The 19,043-nt window shown below is 46.2% G+C and overlaps 1 protein-coding gene across 5 annotated transcripts in view; it reads right to left on the reverse strand.

The window, feature by feature from the left end:
• RBM47 (RNA binding motif protein 47) overlaps positions 1-19,043 on the reverse strand; it is a 107,403-nt gene that overhangs the window by 41,104 nt on the left and 47,256 nt on the right. Inside the window, exon 1 of one of the 5 annotated variants that reach the window (XM_068137603.1) lies at positions 2,036-2,212. The exons of the other annotated variants lie outside the window; for them this stretch is intronic. The gene's annotated coding sequence lies outside the window, so the exon portion shown is untranslated. Of the gene's footprint in view, positions 1-2,035; positions 2,213-19,043 lie in introns of those variants that run through there. 5 annotated transcript variants of the gene reach the window in all.

A 19,043-nucleotide genomic window follows, 5' to 3' on the forward strand; every position in this document is an offset into this window, starting at 1 on the left:
TCCCACCACCACCATCAAAACCCACCACAACAAAAAAACACCACAAACCAAAACACACCCCAAATAAAACCAGCTAAACTTTTCTCAGCAGCTTTAAAAGCTCATTGACTCTGCCCTTCTCAACACCATGCAAGGCAAACTCCTAGTGGAAACACATTTCACTGGTAGGACTACATCTATGGCTTGCATTTTAAAGGTGGGCATGTTAACAAATGTTCAGAGCAAGAGCTGCAGCTAAGATGGTTAAAATCTGACCTTTCCAGTGTTGTGTGTCTTCAAGAGCACCACTGGAGGTAAGCGGATAACTATGTTTGAGGACATTGCCCTTCCTACTTCATTGCTGGAGATGATTCCAAAAGAAAAAGGAGGGCATTTTTGTGCAGCCTGTCCCAGTCTTACTCCATTTGATTCATCAAGATATGAATAGAATAGGCTAGGCTAGGCTAGGCTAGGCTAGGCTAGGCTAGGATAGAATTAACCAGCTTGGAAGAGACCTTTGAGATCATTGAGTCCAACCTATCATCCAACACCATCTAATCAATTAAACCATGGCACCAAGCAACCCATCCAGTCTCTTCCTAAACACCTCCAGTGATGGTGACTCCACCACCTCCCTGGGCAGCACATTCCAATGGCCAATCTCTCTTTTTGTGAAGAATTTCTTCCTAACATCCAGCCTAAACCTCCCCTGGTGCAACCTGAGACTGTGTCCTCTTGTTCTGGTGCTGGTTGCCTGGGAGAAGAGACCAACCCCCACCTGGCTACAACCTCCCTTCAGGTAGTTGTAGACAGCAAGAAGGTCTCCTCTGAGCCTCCTCTTCTCCAGGCTAAGCAACCCCAGCTCCCTCAGCCTCTCCTCACAGGGCTGTGTTCCAAACCCTGATTTGGAACAGAATCTGGGAATAAGAAATGCAATATATTGCTACCTACTACACAGATTCATGTGCAGCCACCAGGTTGTCAGCTGTCCAGATACGTAGATTTCAGATCATCCTTAAGGTCTGAAGCTTCCCTTTGTAGAAAGAATTACTTGTTCTGTTTATAATTAAAGGTGCATGTGAAGAGGTAGTTAAAATGTTTTTGATGCATAACTTTATCTGAACGAAGCCAATCCGCTCTTGGTGCCACATCATCATGCACGTCTGACACAAACAGTCTTACATTAGGGATTTCATTTGACTCCTTGTGCGTTCCATGGTATGAAACTGGTGGCATGTACAAGACAATGCGTCCCAGAACATACAAATAAAGCCATCAGGGGGTGGGGTTTCCATGTTATGATCTTTGTAAAATGAAGCAAAACCTTTTTCTGAAGATGTGCCAAAAGCCTGATGAGGAGCAGTAAGGTTATGCCGAGCCTCAGACTTTTCTTTGGAAGCTCTCCATTCTTTTGAGACCAATTATAGTCAAAAATAAAACCTAAATGGACTAAAACTGCCTTGCAGGTAATTTCCTACTGATGATGCCAACAGGAGACATTTCCTTATGCAGTCACTGAGCCACGTCATTTCAGAGAGGAAAACATGTAATAGTTTGAATTTATACCTTTAGTTCTGGGAAGACCTGTGAAAAGGTTCCTTTGGGTCTGTTATTGATCTCCTCAGGTTACACATAACATTAAAAGAACAGCTATGGAGTACAGAGTGAAGGTTGCTGTGCTTGCCATGCACACCCCTGCGGTGCAGGAGGACACCTGAGACGTGGACAATCAGGATCACCCACTGCCCATTTCTAACAAAGACACTTGCTAGTGCTTGCAGCATAGCCAGCTTCACAAAAGACACAATCTTCCTGTCTAAAGGATAAGATGATCTTTGGCATTTAGTGACTAGAAGACAGATTTCTCTGAAAGAAGGATTTTTCCATAGCCACGTCCTCTGCCAACACTTACACAGCGTTTTAAGTCACCTACTACTGCCCAGGAGACTGCCAGAGGCTGACCAGGCTCCCTCTGACACAGCCTGAATCCCTTCTAAACATCATAGGAGGTATAAGCATGACCACAATCCTGCTGCAGGGCAGGGTTAGTACTAACCTACAGGGGGGTCCTCAGCCAGGCAGTAGCAGAAGGCTCCTGTCCCACAAAGCCGCCGTGTGCCTGGTGTCACCGTTGCTGTCGTGCGCCCAGCACCCAGCCGCTCACTGCTTCAAGACCTCAGCCAGCAACTTCGTAGGTCACAGAGGAACAGCAGGACAGACCTTGTGCTTTCAGATGATCTTTTACTAAACTATCAAGGCAACCTAAATCATTCCAACCCCTAAGGATGACTGGAGCTGATTAAAGGGCACTTTACGAAAGGTTCCTCCCTGGGTACACTATGAGCGTGTTTTGCCAAGAGCAGCCAGCCTCTCTCCTACCTCTGCTGGCCAAAGGTCAGCACACTGAAGCAAACAAAGTCCAGCAGCAGCTCATGGTTAAATGGCTAAAGTCGCTCTGGCTTACTGTAGATGCTCCAGAAGCACAGCTGCTGGGACACTCAAAGCTCATAGACAGAAACTGCTGTAAAACTGGAAGGGGAGGGAGTGAATTTCGGCACAGAAGACAAACAGCATTGGCAGCCCTGGCTGAGCAAATAGGCAATAAATAGAGTCGTTGTCTTTGCCTGGGAGTTACTTTCCCTGTTTGCACATCCTAGCACTTACATGCTCTTCCTGGTCTTGCTGAATGTGTGGTGTTCCCAGCCTGCTTTCCTAAACACAGCCCCACACCACACCCCAGGTGTAGGAAGTTGCTCCTTGCCTGCCAGCCCCCATTCTCATCACTTGTGGACTGAGGGAGAGGCAGTTAGAACTGAGCTTTTCCCCCAACCTGAGAAGCAGTGGCCAGCTTGAATGTACAACCTCCAGGAGAGGGTACACATGGCTCCCAGCAGCCACCCAACCTGCAGGAAGAGGGTGCATGCAGCAGCTGACAGGACAAGAGAGAGCAGCCTCAAGTTGAGCCAAGGGAGGTTCAGGTTGGATATTAGGAAAAATTTCTTCACAGAAAGGGTTATGAGGCATTGGAACAGGCTGCACAGGGAGGTGGTAGAATCACCATCCCTGAAGGTATTTAAAAGAGGTGTGGATGTGGTTTAGTGGTAGTAGCTTAGCAGTAGTGCTGGGATTGTGAGCTCTAGGTGAGCAGTTGGACTTTATGATCATAGAATCATGGAATGGGTTGGGTTGGAAGAGACCTTAAAGATCATCTAGTCCCAACCCCCTTGCTGTGGGTAGGGACACCTCCTGTTAGAAGCCAGGTTGCTCAAAGCCCTGTCCAGCCTGGCTTTGAACACTTCCAGGGAGAGGGCATCCATGACCTCCCTGGGCAACTCATTCCAGTGATCTCAAAGGTCTCTTCCAACCTCAACAGTTCTATGGTTCTATTCTGTGATTTTGTGCAGAGAGCAGCAAGGGAGGAATGCGAAAAAAAGGTGGGAAGAACTGGGGACATGGAATGGAGCTGGAATGGCTCTGCATTCCTAGAGTGATATTGTAGAAATCCAGACTTAATTGGTTGTGCTATTCATGGATCAGCTGCTTACAATGATGTTAAATCCTCCAGGTCTTGTCTGTCAAGTTCACACTGAGAGAAGGACGAACTAAACACACTTGAGAGCCTTTGAAGACCGTGTAAGTGCCTAGATACTGGCCCAGGGAAGTCTGACTTTAAATACCCATGTCTTAAAATAAAAGCATACTAAAAAAACCCAAACCCACCAAACCCCAAACCAGTTCTGTCTTTTAGACACAGACTTTAATCACTGCATGGCCCAACTCACACAAACTTTATTAAAACATGTCACAAATCTGTCAGAAAGCAATCAGAAGCCTTTCACAAAACAATCACCAAAAAAAGTGCACAGCTACAGCCTAGCCCTGACCAAAAGAAAAGTCAAATTCCTAAGATCATGCTACATTTCTATTAAGGAGATAATATATTTTAATAAACCAAGACCCTAAACTGATCCTTCTGCCTTCAAACCCACTAAGTGTAGGCTGCCTTAAGTATGCTACACAATCACAGAATGCATTGGGTTGGAAGTGACCTCTAGAGGTCATCTAGGCCAACTGCCCTGCAGTAAGCAGGGACATCCCCAATGAGATCAGGTTGCCCAGAGCCCCATCAAACCTAGCCTTGAATGTCACCTCCTCCACCTGCCTGGACAGTCTGTTCCAGTGTTCCATCACCCTCATGAAGGATGTTGATTTGCTGGAACGAGTCCAGAGAAGGGCAACGAAGTTGGTGAGGGGTTTGAACACAAGCCCTATGAGGAAAGACTGAGGGAGCTGGGATTGCTTAGCCTGGAGAAGAGGAGACTCAGGGGTGACCTTATTGCTCTCTACAACTACCTGAAGGGAGGTTGTAGACAGGTGGATGATGGTCTCTTCTCCCAGGCAGCCAGTACCAGAACAAGAGGACACAGTCTCAGGCTGTACCAGGGGAGGTTCAGGTTGGATGTTAGGAAGAAGTTCTATACAGAAAGAGTGATTGCCCATTGGAATGGGTTGCCCAGGGAGGTGGTGGAGTCACCATCATTGGAGGTGTTCAGAAGGAGACTTGATGGGGTGCTTGGTGCCATGGGTTAGATGTTTGGGTGGGTTGGATTGGTTGATGGGTTGGACACGATGATCTTGAAGGTCTCTTCCAACCTGGTTTGGTTTATTCTAAATCTACCCTTCTCTCATTTAAAACCATTGCCCCTTGTCCTAGGGCTACCTGCCTTTGTAAATAGTCCCTCCTCAGCTTTCTAATGTAAAGCTACTAGAATGTCATAGAAGCAGCAATGAAAACATCTAGAAGCATGGCCTGCAGCAGAGAGAGAAAAAGTGGATTTTTGCCCTGGTGGGCTGGGAGGACATGTATGGAAAATCCTGGCTGCTAGGTTTGCTATTTTCAGTTCATGTGGATAAGTGTGTTCTCCACAGAGAGCTGCTTTCCTTCCTCCCCTCCCTCCTCCTCTAGAAAGAGGACAATGCACAGAAGGAATGGTTTGAAGGAGAAATTGTTTTTCTCTTATCTTTTCCCCATCTTTCAGTTGCTCTTTATAACACTGCTTAATTTTAAGGCAATAGTAACACAGGAGACGTATTCAGGAAGAGCTGACCTGCTAATAAAACACGTAAGAAGCAGCTAGGACAGGCAGAAATCTGAAGGCTTGATGATGTCCTTTAATAAGGATGTATGAGGTGACAACCCCACCAGTTGTATGGCTTGGAAAGCCCTGACAGCTAACATACTGCACACCCCCGTGCAATTGTTTCAGTGGAGGGAAAGCCCAGTTTATTTATTACCCCATTACAGGGCTTTGTTTCTGATGTCCTTACTCTCAAAAGCAGCAAAAGCACCAAAACAAAGCATTGTTTCATATCAAACAATGCTCTTGTTTCTTATCAGAACAGGGAACTTCAGCACAGCCAGAAGGAAAAGAACTGTACATTTAGACTGGCTTGTCAATGAAAAGAAGGGACGGTGTGAAAGCAGGGAAGATGTACAACAGGAGCCAAGGGAACGTATCACCACCTGACAGGAGTGTCTCTAAGTGCCTGCCAAGCTGGCAGCACAATGCTTCACAAGCCCTAGTGTAAGTTAGAATAATAGAATCATTTAGGTTGGAAAAGATCTTCAGGATCATCAACTCCAAGTGTTAATCCTACTCTCCCAAGTCCACCACTTAGCCAGATCCCCCATGCCACATCCACACTGCTTTTACACACCCAGGGATGGTGACACAACCACCTCCCTGGGCAGCCTGTTTGGGTGCCTGATAGCCCTTTCAGTGAAAAAATTTGTCCTATTGCCCAGCCTAAACCTCCCCTGGTGCAAGCTTAGGCTATTCCCTCTTCTTCTATCACTACTCACCTGGGAGAAGAGACCAACCCTCACCTGGCTCCAACCTCCTTTCAGGGAGTTGTAGGGAGCAATGAGGTCTCCCCTCAGCCTTCTCTTCTTTAGACTGAACAACCTCAGTTCCCTCATCTGTTCCTCACCAGAACTGTTCTCTAGACCCTTCACCAGCCTGGTTGCCCTTTTCTGGACCAGCTCCAGCTCCCTGATGTCTTTCTTGTATTGAGGTGGCCAAAACTGAACATAATACTCAAAGTGTGGCCTCACCAATGCGGAGTACAGAGGGATGACCTCCTCCCTTAGTGCTGCTTGCCACACTATTTCTGATAAAAGCCAGGAGCCACTTCTGAGCTCAGAAAGAGGAACTGACATCTGGAGATGTGGTATGGGGACAATGAGTATGTCACAGTTAGGTGGCACAGTGGCATGCAAGAGCCCCATGTGATGTAGCTGTGCCACAAACTGCTGGTGATGGCCTCACATTTCAGGTGGATTCCCTGCCCTCCTGGCTGCTTTGGCACAGTTCTCCTGGTTTGGCCCAGAAACTGTGTTCTGGGCATGGAAGTTTAATTGAAACGGAGTTCTTCTTAAGAGTTTTGGTTCTAACCATATATGGTCTCCACCATAACTGTGTTTTGTTGAAAAAAATTTCTCACTAAGCCGTAACATAAGGACATAACATCCTACAGAGCCCTTGTCTCTTGAGCAGGAGCTGTAGATACTTCCTCCTAAAGCAGGATCAGGTTTATTTCCACAAAGGGAAGGAGAAAGAGATTCCCAATGGAGTAGGGTCAGGCCACTGCCTGTACTGCACCTCCATTCAATCTGTGAGCAAGCAGAGGAAGGCATGTGTGTCCTCTCTGTTACCCACTTTGATCCCTGGCGCAGCAGAGGGCAGTCCCACAAGCTCTACACATGGGCACCATGTTTTAGCTCAGTTCTCCAGCTGATCCTCCATCCTGGTCTGCTAAAATCCACACTGCATCAATGATTGCTTTTGGATCCACTTTTACCAAGCTGTTCTTCCTGTTCAAAGCCCAGATGTGACTTCAGGGACAGACTGTATGGATGAGCCTGTGCCAGGTGTGGCTGCACAGTCTTCAAGAAGATTCCTGCACCCACAGGTGTCCCTGTGTGACTTCATGCTGCAGCCAAACATCAACCCCCACCCCCAGTTTCATGGCATCCCTCTGCTACACTTCAGGAGCCATCAGCTAACAAAAAGTGCAATAAGGATGCCTTAGGACTACAAAGGTTACTACTAGGAGAAGACCCAGGACATGTGGTGTGTGTATGTGAACCAGCCTCCTCTGGCACATCACAGCTTCTGCTATAAGCAAGATGTTTATATTAATCTGAATTAAATTGTTTCCTACCTACTTTTGGTTTTCCCCTCAGCAACACAGCAGAGTTAGCAAATGTAAGTGAAAACTGCTGGTTGCAAAATTGACTCTAAACCAAAATCAGCACCCAGTAGGCTTGATGAATTTGCTAATTGGAGGTGCAAGATGCAAATGTTTCCTGTCATACCTCTGAAAAACTTGATGTGTTTCTACTGAAATCTGCCAAGAAAAACCTACCCTGGGCTCAGGTGAGGCAAAGAAAAAAAACCTTTTTTCCCCTCTGGCTGCTTAGTTATATGAAATGAGGACCTACAGCTAAAAGGTTATTCATAAAAGTGAAGAAACTCATGCTTAGCACTGGAGCATTTTGAAGAGGTGTAAATATGAATCTAAACATGCCAGGCATGGGGACTTGCAGTGCAAGTGGTTAAAAAGAAAACAACAAAAACAACCTAGACAAATGAAAATGGAGCCTTCCCCTGGGAAGAGATGGGGAAAGAGAGGAGACAGAGACACCTCGCAGCACAGCTCGCTGTCGAGCGCATCAGATCACCAAGCGTCGGGAATGAAATACTGTGCCATTACACCCAGCTTGTACAGAAAGCACCCTGCTGCCAGCAAGTGAATGGGAAAGCCATATTTCACAACCAGGTTTCAGCAAGAGGGTCATGCTTTGGAGATGAGAGAGCGTGCAAAAGAAACAGGCTGCTTTTAAACATCAAGCCAAAGGCTTGAAGAAAACCTTCTCCAAAGCAAGCCGCCGGCACAGCTGTGTTTATGGGCCTATTCAACCAGCAAGTAGCTGGCTCATAGATTTGGGAGTGCAAGTAATGATTTAACATCGTGACCCAAGCAGGAAACTGGAACACCCTGAGAAAAGGTTTTGGCAAGGGTATGTTTAATGAGTCAGAGTGTCCTGTTATCTGATGGCGCGCTTTCACATGGTGGCAGCTCGTTTAATTGTCCTGTAATGATCCCAGAAGCTGTGAGGGGTTGAATGCTTCCCCTGTCAGTACCAGCCCAGTCAACACCAGTTAGGGCTGTGTCACTCTCAGCAAGCCAAGAGTGCTGTCTCTCCACCAGATCTATCTGGGTATGGAGCCACGTGCCCTCTGGAGAGCTGGGGCTGCGAGCTGCTCTGCAGCTCTCCTGCCCTTTGCTGTCCTTTTTCCTTGCTTTTAGGCCTGGGGAAGGAGCCCCATCTTCCTGGTGCTTGTGTCTGTTCTTTTTCACCTGAGCAGCCAGAGGAATATAAATGAGAAATAGAGCAGGCTTGTGAATCAGGAATAAATCCTGTTTGAAAGCCAGCTTGAACAGACCATCCAGACAGGTACATTTGTTCTGGTGATGGCTGCCTTAAAAAAAAACCACCACCACCACCACCACCTTCCCAACCTCTTTATCCAACCCCACATTAATTTTCTGAAAAGAAAAGAACCAACCCAAACAAACCCACAATATTTGACCCTCTCCATCTCTCCCTGACACTGCTGACAGGAGACTTACACACCCCATAAAGCATCTATATGCCTAAAAACTGCTGGCTCCCAAATAATTTTGTAAGCAAAGGGGGAAAAAAAAATCTCCTGCACATAAAACCACCACCCATGTAATAATGCTGCTCTGAGGGCACCAAGAGCTGCCCCCACAGCTAAGAATATTTAACATTCATAAAGTTGGTTAATTAAAGAAGAAGTGGTTTAGGGCTTTGGTGGTGTTGGTTGTTTTTAAATAAATTAGATGTAGGGTAGGTGTGGCATGGCCAAATGGCAGTTGCTGAGCTAGCATAGAATCAATAAGGTTGGAAAAGACCTCAAAGATCATCAAGTCCATGTGCAGTAGCTCCTCTGTTGGGAATTGCTGTCGTTTCTCATACCAAACTTCCACCTGCAGTAGTGAGCATTAACTGTCTTCCAGAGCTGAGGTGGCCACCTGGGTCAGAGGAGAGGCAGAGGGAGGTTGCACTCACTGACTTGCCTGCAAATGGGTTTGTCAGACCCTTGCAGATGCACCCCCCCACCTCTTACACAAACTCACAGGCTTGGCAGTCTGAAGGACACAAGCCAGAGACATTTTCAGTTTGTCACTTCCCTTGAGAAAGATGTGACTGCTGTCTTAACAAAGAATCACAGAATTACAGGGAGATCATGTGGTCCAACCTCCCTGCCAGAGCAGGGTCACCAAGAGGAGGTTGTATAGGACAGCATTCAGGCTGGTTTAGAATGACTCCAGGGATGGAGAGTTCCCAACCTCTCTGAGCAGCCTGTTCCAGTGCTTCACCACCCTCAAAGTAAAGAGGTTGCTCCTCATGTTTAGATGAAACTTCCTCTGTTCAAGTTTGTGCCCCTTACCTCTTCTGCTGTCACTGTGCACCAGTGAAAAGAGTCTGGCCCCATCCTCCTGACATCTAACTTTTATTTATAAGCATTGATAAGATCCCCCCAGAGTCTTCTCTTCTCTGGACTGAAAAGCCCCAAGTCCCTCAGCCTTTCTTCATGAGAGAGATGCTCTATCCCCCTAATCATGCTCACAGCCCTTTGCTGTACCCTCTCAAGTAGTTCCCCGTCCTTCTTGAATTTAGGAGTCTAGAACTGGAGACAATGCTGCAGATGGCAACTCACCAGGGCAAAAGAGAGGGGGAGGAAAACCCTTGGCTTGCTTGTCATGTCTGATACACATCAGGATGCCATTGGTCTTCTTGGCCACAAGGGCACATTGCTGGCTCATGGCCATCCTGTTGTCCCCCAGGACTCCCAGGTCTTTATAGAAGCTAGTTTATAAGACAGAGTAACCCTTTTCAAATCACTTGGGCATCACCCACAAAATCATAACACTAACTATAAGTAATCTACATAATTACAACTCTGAAAGACCTGAGTTTAACCAAAACAGCAAACTCCTTAGAACTGGATTGCACAAGCAGAAAAACAACCAAAAAGAGGGAAAACAGAGATCCTGTTATCCACAGCCTGGCATGTGAGTACAACCTTCTTCATAGTATCATAGTATCAGTCAGGGTTGGAAGGGACCACAAGGATCATCTAGTTCCAACCCCCCTGCCATGGGCAGGGACACCCCACACTAGATCAGGCTGGCCAGAGCCTCATCCAGCCTGGGCTTAAACACTTCCAGGGACGGGGCCTCAACCACCTCCCTGGACAACCCATTCCAGGGTTTCACCACTCTCATGGTGAAGAACTTCCTCCTCACATCCAGCCTGAATCTCCCCACCTCCAGCTTCATTCCATTCCCCCAGTCCTATCACTACTTCCCAAACCACTGTCAAAATTTTACTTTCTAAAACTTAAAAAGTCAAAATTTGACTTCTCTAAAGCAATCTCCTCCCCTTCCCCTTTTAATTTATATACATATATATATATATATTTATTGGTTTTTTAAACATACACCTCCAGTGTGGTCAAGAACAAAATCATCAGGCTTCAAAGTTCAGCACCACTTAAGTGCCAGTTAATAACTGAACAAGCAGAGCAATCACAGAGCCTGGACACAAGGTCTAGTGAGGCTGCTGGGGAGCACTACAAACTCAGGGCTAAAGGAGGGTTGCACCATGATGTGCTGTTACGGGGGGCTAACAGAGGGCACAGGGCACAGGAGTATGTCCAGAGAAGGGCAACAAAGTTGGTGAGGGGCTTGGAACACAAGCCCTCTGAGGAGAGGCTGAGGGAGCTGGGGCTGCTTAGCCTGGAGAAGAGGAGACTCAGGGGTGACCTTATTGCTGTCTGCAACTACCTGAAGGGGGGTTGTAAACAGGCAGAGGTGGGTCTCTCCTCCCAGGCAGCCAGCACCAGAACAAGAGGACACAGTCTCAGGCTGCGCCAGGGGAGGTTCAGGCTGGAGGTCAGAAGGAAGTTTTATACAGAGAGAGTGATTGCCCATTGGCATGGGCTGCCCGGGGAGGTGGTGGAATCGCCATCACTGGAGGTGTTCAGGAGGAGACTTGACAGGGTGCTTGGTTGCATGGGTTAGTTGGTTGGGTGGCGTTGGATGATAGGTTGGACACGATGATCTTGAAGGTCTCTTCCAACCTGGTTTATTCTATTATTCTATTCTATTCTATTCTATTCTATTCTATTCTATTCTATTCTATTCTATTCTATTCCCTTGATCATGATCAGGTACAAGTTTAAGAAGGCCCCTTGCCTCCATAATGGGAAAAAAGGGAAGAACTCATGAAAGAAAGCATGAGTTTGCCATTTTGCTAAGATTTGGCTGAGAATGATTAGCTTCTGAGATAATTCCTTCTTCTTGACTTCTTGTTAGCCTAGTTCTTCGGTTTTCCATATAACACACCTCAGGCTGCGCCAGGGGAAGTTCAGGCTGGAGGTCAGGAGGAAGTTTTACACAGAGAGAGTGATTGCCCATTGGAATGGGCTGCCCGGGGAGGTGGTGGAGTCGCCGTCACTGGAGGTGTTCAGGAGGAGACTTGAGAGGGTGCTTGGTTGCATGGGTTAGTTGATTAGGTGGTGTTGGATGATAGGTTGGACGTGATGATCTTGAAGGTCTCTTCCAACCTGATCTATTCTATTCTATTCTATTCTATTCTATTCTATTCTATTCTATTCTATTCTATTCTATTCTATTCTATTCTATTCTATTCTATTCTATTCTATTCTATTCTATTCTATTCTATTCTATTCTATTCTATTCTAATGAGACTCCCAATGCAGCAAAGTATCAAAGCAAATGAAAACAGTTTAAATCTCAACTACATCAACACAATCATAGAAACAGAATCAATAAGTTTGGAAAAGACCTCAGAGATCATCAAGTCCAACCTGTCACCCAACACCTCATGACTAGCTAAACCATGGATTCAAGTGCCACGTCCAGTCTCTCCTTGAACACCTCCAGGGACAGCCTCCCTGGGTAGGGTATTCCAATGGCCAACAACTCACAATGTGCTGGCTGGGGTGGATCCTACCTCCCTCTCCCAAAATGTAGCCAGAGGTCTCAGTAACCTCCCTACCACAGCAGTTAAAGCACAGAAGAGCTTTCCCTCTGTTTTTATGCTGCCTTGAAGACACTCCCAAGTAATTCAACAATATTTTTATTTTACTTTATTGAAACTTCCTTGTTTAAATGCAAATGAGGAGCAGAGCTGAGCCTACAGTGTTGAGTGAGCATAAACTGAAATGCCTTAACCGGATTTTGTTTCTGTGTATGCCTCCCCTCTTTTCTTCTGTAGGGCAGATGTGTCATCGTGGAGTTCAAAAGGCTTTCTGTGTCCTGCTTCCATCTACAACAGGCTGCTCACCTTTCTGTTTGCCATTAAAAAACAACTGAAAAGGAACACATTCTTCATCAAAAACAAAAAAAAGAGGCTTTCATGTCTGCACAGAAAGCAGTCACTTTGAAAAATGCTCAGCCACAGACGTGTACATTACCCCAGTTAGAGCCACAATATGGTGCTGGAACGTGTCCAGAGAAGGGCCACAAGGATGATCAGAGGATCACAAGGATGATCAGAGGGCTGGAGCACCTCTCCTATGAGGACAGACTGAAGGAGTTGGGGCTGTTCAGTCTGCAGAAGAGAAGGCTTCGAGGTGACCTAATTGTGGCCTTCCAGTATCTGAAGGGGGCCTACAGGAAGGCTGGGGAAGGACTTCTCAGGTTCTCAGGTAGTGATAGAACTAGGGGGAATGGACTGAAGCTGAAGGTGGGGAGATTCAGGCTAGATGTGAGGAGGAGGTTCTTCCCCATGAGAGTGGTGAGACCCTGGAATGGGTTGTCCAGGGAGGTGGTCGAGGCCCCGTCCCTGGGGGTGTTTAAGCCCAGGCTGGATGAGGCTCTGGCCAGCCTGATCTAGTGTGGGGTGTCCCTGCCCATGGCAGGGGGGTTGGAACTAGATGATCCTTGTAGTCCCTTCCAACCCTGAATGAAACTATGAAACTATAATATTTATATCCAACACCAGCATTAACTCACCAGCCATTTGCATCAAACAATTCTGCAGCAGAGGACAGATTACTACCTAGAGACCAAAAAAACCCACCCACCCCAAACCCTTAGCGCTGTATTAAATAGCTGTGCATCACTCTAGTTTCAGTGTGGGCTGTCTGTACTTTTGGGGGTAGTACAGAACCACCGTGATGGTGCTCACCCCGGCTCAGAAAGAAATCCTTCTCTTCGGCCTTGCTGGGGAAGCTGCACAGCACAAAATGGACCAGCAGGGTCTTTGTTGACTGCAGTCCAGGGTGAAACCCCGCTAGGGCCTTGTGGAACAGGACTATAGATTGTTGAGCCTGTCAAAAGATGGTTCTTTTGGATTTACTGGCTATTCCCTCTGCCTCCAGCTTGTAAGAATGAAGGAGCTTCTTGCCTTTGAGCCTCTGAAAATCCTCCCCGCTCAGGTGTGGTATTTTGCTGTACAGAGGATATCACAGGTCGCTGAAGTATAAGATCTTTCAGGAACAGAAAGATGAAAAATAAAAGGGAGAAATCAAGGAAACAGGCTTGTTTAGGCAATTTTTTATTGCTCTTCAGCACTGTCATCTTGGATTTCTACCTGGATGACCCTGATCTGCTATGGGGTGTGATAAGCCTCCAAGACTGGGCTGTTGGTTTAGGCTGGAAAAGACCTTTAGGATCATGGGGTCCAACCATTATCTAACTCTACCAAGTCTGGTGCTAAATAATGGCCCACAACACCACATTTCTGTGCCTTTTAAACACCTCCAGGGATGGGGATTCAATCAGCTCATTGGGGAGGGTATTCCAGTGTTGGAGAACCCTTTCAGTCAAGAAGTTTCTTCAAATATCCAATATAAACCTCCCTGGCACACCCTGAGGCCATTTCCTCTCATCCTTTCACCTGTTACTAGGGAGACAGCATCCACCTTGCTCCAACTTCCTTTCAGAGAGTTGTAGAGAGAAGGTCTTCCCTCAGCAGACAGAATGAATTCCATTAAACTCAACCTGTTGGTGCCTATCCATGAATTTTCTGTTGTCAAGCCTTTAGTTTCAGCTGGATTAATAAAGTTGTCTGCTCACACTGAGCTAATTACAGGTGGGATTTGAGCATCTCTGGGAACCATTCGGGTGGAAGAGCTTCATGATAGAGTGATTGCCCTGGGTATTGCTTGGAGAAGCATTAACAGAAGTGCCATAAACCAGGCGAGAAAAACCCCTGTTTCTTTGCATTGCAGAATGTCTACACAGCAATTTTCACTTTCAAGCATCCCAAATTTTTCAGGTGAAAGTATTCAGCTCAAGCAGAGCTCAGCATGATCCCAGCTGACAGGTTGTCTACAGCCTGCTGCTGGGACTGCTTTCAGTTGCAATTACAGAAATTGCCCAGAGGAAAGACAATCCATGGGAGAAAAAAGGATCCAAGGAAGGAAAGAAGATCCAAGCAAGATGTGCATGAGTTTTTCTCCTGGAAACCATTAGAAAGAATACACCACTGCTATGGTGCCACAATATTTGTCTGATAATTTCTTTGCAGGAGGTAGGAAGGACTGGAATAATGACTGGTTTCTGCAGCTCTTGAGAAAGGGTGAAAAGCTATTGGAGGCTTCATGTCTGCACCCATGACTTTCTACACTCAGCATTCAAAAGGTTTTGGTTTATAGGAGGTGCATTCATTTTTAAGCATCCTGGCCTGCATTAGGAATAGTGTGGCCAGCAGGAGCAGGGAAGTCATTGTGCCCCTGTACTCTGCTTTGGTTAGGCCACACCTTGAGTACTGTGTCCAGTTCTGGGCCCCTCAGTTTAAGAAGGACATCGAAACACTTGAACGTGTCCAGAGAAGGGCAACAAGGCTGGGAGGCTGAGGGAGCTGGGATTGTTTAGCCTGGAGAAGAGGAGGCTCAGGGGTGACCTCATTGCCCTCTAAAACTACCTGAAAGGTGGTTGTAGCCAGGAAGGGGTTGGCCTCTTCTCCCAGGCAACCAGCACCAGAACAAGAGGACACAGTCTCAAGCTGCACCAGGGGAGGTTTAGACTCGAGGTGAGGAGGAAGTTCTTCACCGAGCGAGTCATTCGTCATTGGAATGTGCTGCCCAGGGAGGTGGTGGAGTCACCATCCCTGGAGGTGTTCAAGGGGAGATTGGACGTGGCACTTGGTGCCATGGTCTAGTCATGGGGTCTGTGTTGATAGGTTGGACTCGATGATCCTCAAAGTCTTTTCCAACCTAAGTTATACTGTCATACTGTGATACTGTGATACTTGTTAGATGCAAGAGAGGCAACCTGATAACCTCTCAAACTCGATTCCTTCCACAGATGAAGGTTAAATGGCACTGCAGATTTTGCTCAGTGTTTTTCAGTTTTCACCCTCCTAAGGCTATGAGATCACAGAATCAGAGAACCACAGAATGGTGGAGATTGGAAGGGACCTCCTGAGATCACCTAGTCCAACCCCCCCTGCTAAAGCAGATTTGCCTGGATCAGGTTGCAGGGAAGGAGGTCAGTAAATCCACATGGGTGAGGATACTGTAGTGTGAGAAGTCATCTTTCATTTAGTCAGTCATTAAAATACTCATTTCTGCTAAACCACCAGTTACAATTACATCTACCCTCGCTTTCTGAGCAAATACTTTTTGATACCGACAGCTGTTAAACGTTGGAAGCAAAGGGAAACGTTGTGACCCAGCACCAGGGAGAGGAGAGTAGGGCTGCCATTCATTTGGATAGATGTTTAATCATCAACTTTATACTGCACTCTGATCTATGCAACACCTGACTTTGGAGGAGATAAAGAGTTCTGCAAGTTGTTACCCAGAGCAGCAAAGCGTTGAAAGCAATATTCCCATTGTGTGCACCTTGCAAAGAAGGAACTCAAAAATAAATCAAGACCTAAGCATTCATTACTCATTGGCATCACAGAATGGTAGGGGTTGGAAGGGAACTGCACATACACACATCCAGCACACCGTAATGTTGGTAATTAAAACAATTAAGTTGCTTCACAGAAAGGGTATTTCACGTTCAGCTGCAATTCGTGGGCTAACACTTGGCATGATTTCAGCAAAAGGGAAAAGCTGGGGTTTCAGTGCACAAAAAAAGAGCTGTTCTGGTCATGTGTATGAGTGGACAGCTCTAGAAAAGAGATTCCAACAGTCAGAGGGAAAAGCAGGGAGCTGCATCTTCACAGAAGGACCGAGACTCCTGCCAGCGACCACAGACATACTTGCTCTTCTCTCTCAAGCATCTGCAATGGCTTTATCCATGTGTCAGGGAAAAAAACATACCAATGACTATATAGCTCTCCATTCAGAGTATGTTCTAAACACAGAGGTCCAGCAGAGTCAATCCCAAGTAACCCATCTGATCCAGGTAATTCATCCTCAACATCTTTGTAGTGGGGAATCAAGGGAATCGATTGCAACACCTCACCTGCGGTGTGACGGCTGCTACACAAACAAGTACAGCAAACACATGAAAGCCACTGGAAGAAGCGCTGCAGGGCAGGAGGTCATGGAGCACATAGCCTGGGGGCTCTTTGTGGCACCACTCTGGTGACAGCTCTGTCACCCACCAGTGAAGAGCATGGACCAAGGTAATCCTGTTTATGTGAGAGGGCACTATTTGGCATGCAGGGCCCTGGCACATGTGGACAAGCCAGGAAACCCAGCTGCTTTCCAGAGATGAGACAGCAGAGTTTTGCCATGCCCCTGTTACTCTGCTGAAATTCTGGTTGTTTTTTTTTGGGGGTTGTTTACTAGGGTTTTTGCTTTCTGCCATCTGACTATTCAGCATCTCTACTGGAAGTATCACTGCCTCCCAAAGGATCTGAGGAGATTGTTCCTATTTTAATGTATCCCTTTAGTACAGCCACTTCAGATTCAAATAGAAATTGGAAATTTGGGGAAGTGTCACTGTGAGATCTTTGTGGGACACATGACATTTTCTTTTGCACAGGTCTGGAAACAACACCTGTGTCCCAGGGACTGTCACTAAGCATAAAGAGAGAGACTTCTTTTTAGCTACTGACTCTGTAACCAGCCCGGGCTAAGCATTATCCTTGTTCTTTTCCACTTTGTACACCCAGAAAGAGATTTTGCAGAGCAGGCCGTCCTCGTGATCCCTGTGCAGCCCTGCTCCTTTCAAGCCTATGTACACAGGTTTAACCGACTGAAACTTGGTAAACATCTGCACTGGAAATCAAGCACGTGAAATGAAACTTGCCTGATTGGTTTTACCATGGGATATTATATTGTTATTTACTTAAACGATTTAAATTGCTCATAATTTGCAGATAGTTCTGACCCCCTTGCCCTGAAGCCTGTCTATCTGATGTTCTCCCTTGACTCCTTGAGTCAGAGATGGAAAGGACTTGGTGTTGCTCTGAAAGGAGTCCTCCCCAGTGCAAACAGGACTCAAAGACTGAACAGATTTTGTCAACAGTCCTATTCCTTCCATTTAAGCCACATAATCTCCCTTGTAGTCACCAGGCAGAACCCTGTCTTTGTGTGAAAAGAGACAAGATAACATTGTCATCACTGCCTTTTGTTTTAGGTATTTATTTTTTATAATTCAGTCTCTGGGAGCTCTGAGATAAGATTTGACCTCTTTCTTTAGTTACTGCAAAAGAAACCTCTGCATCAGTCCAATTTACTGACAAATACTGGAAACTGGGAGGAAAGGGCAAGAGTCACACAGCCAGTCACACATCAGCTGTGACACACATGAAAATCACAGGCTGTGACCCTAGTCATGCTTTCCATCTATGAATTCACCAGCACACTGGAACTACAGTGGAGACTTGAACAAAGTTTATCTTGAGTTATATTTCAATCCTTTAAAGCAGGTATTTGTGGAGATCCCAAAGCATTGCTGTGCTCTCTGGTAGGTATTTTTTCCCCACTGCACCTAGTTTTCATGCTGCTAGGAACCGCAACTACACTTAGGCTGCTTTTAGTGAAGTAAATGTGTTGCTCAGTACAGCCTAACACCACTGGGCATTTATTAAGCATAAAAAGCATGTCATGTGCAAGCACAGTTAGCAAACACATCAAGAAAATCCTCTGTCACCTCAGGGAGGATGGAAGCAAGCAGCAAGCACAGCTAGGGCCCAACGCTGGTAAAATGGAAGCAACAAAATGAAACAAACGAACGGATGAAAATCTTTCTTGCAATTGGTTTTGTACCACGAAACACACTGCAAATAAATTGTGTATACTGAGGACACATGCTGAGCCCTCTTCAGGATAGCTTGACAGGTTACCTGGGATGTAAAAGACCATTCTGGGGGAGCCACCATATATATTTATCTAAAGACACATCCAGATCAGCAAAGCACACATGGAGAATGGTTCCTGCCTGAATGAGTCAGCTTCTACCATGTGGTCAAATCTTTCAGACACTGAGCAAACGTTTAAAAATAAATAATTAAGTAATTTGAATGTGCCCAGCTTCACCTCTCTCAGTGGTATCTGCACACTAGGAACATAAATCCTGGGGTTTTTTTCCTCTGTCTCTACTGTCTTGGAACACGGAAACAATCGTGGAAAACTTAGTCACCTTGGCTATTTTTGCAAAGCTTGTTCAAAAATCAGCCAGCCCTTTTCGGCATGAGTCACTGCCCACATCCCTGCAATAGCTGCGTTACACATTTTCACTCTGACTCCTGCTCCTACTCTTCAGTTGAAGGATGAGCAGAAGCCAGCTGGTCTCAGTTTTACTAGAAAACCATGAAGTTTCCAAATGTAACCGCCCATTAGCTTTGTTTGCTTAAAGACACGGCGAAATCAAAACAATTAGCTAATCAAGCATGGGTTAATCGTCCTGTGCTTCAGGTGACACCACGCAGTCAAACCAAACTGCTAAACAACAACACTTAACTCCTCTTCCAGCCTCTGCTGGGGGAACTTTTGGCAAACCTTATAGCCAAGCACCGTCGTCCCCTGCCT

The sequence above is a fragment of the Melanerpes formicivorus genome, unplaced genomic scaffold (assembly GCF_026170545.1).
Source record: "Melanerpes formicivorus ecotype bairdi unplaced genomic scaffold, bMelFor1.0.p_v2 SCAF_4, whole genome shotgun sequence".
Taxonomy (NCBI): Eukaryota; Metazoa; Chordata; class Aves; order Piciformes; family Picidae; genus Melanerpes; species Melanerpes formicivorus.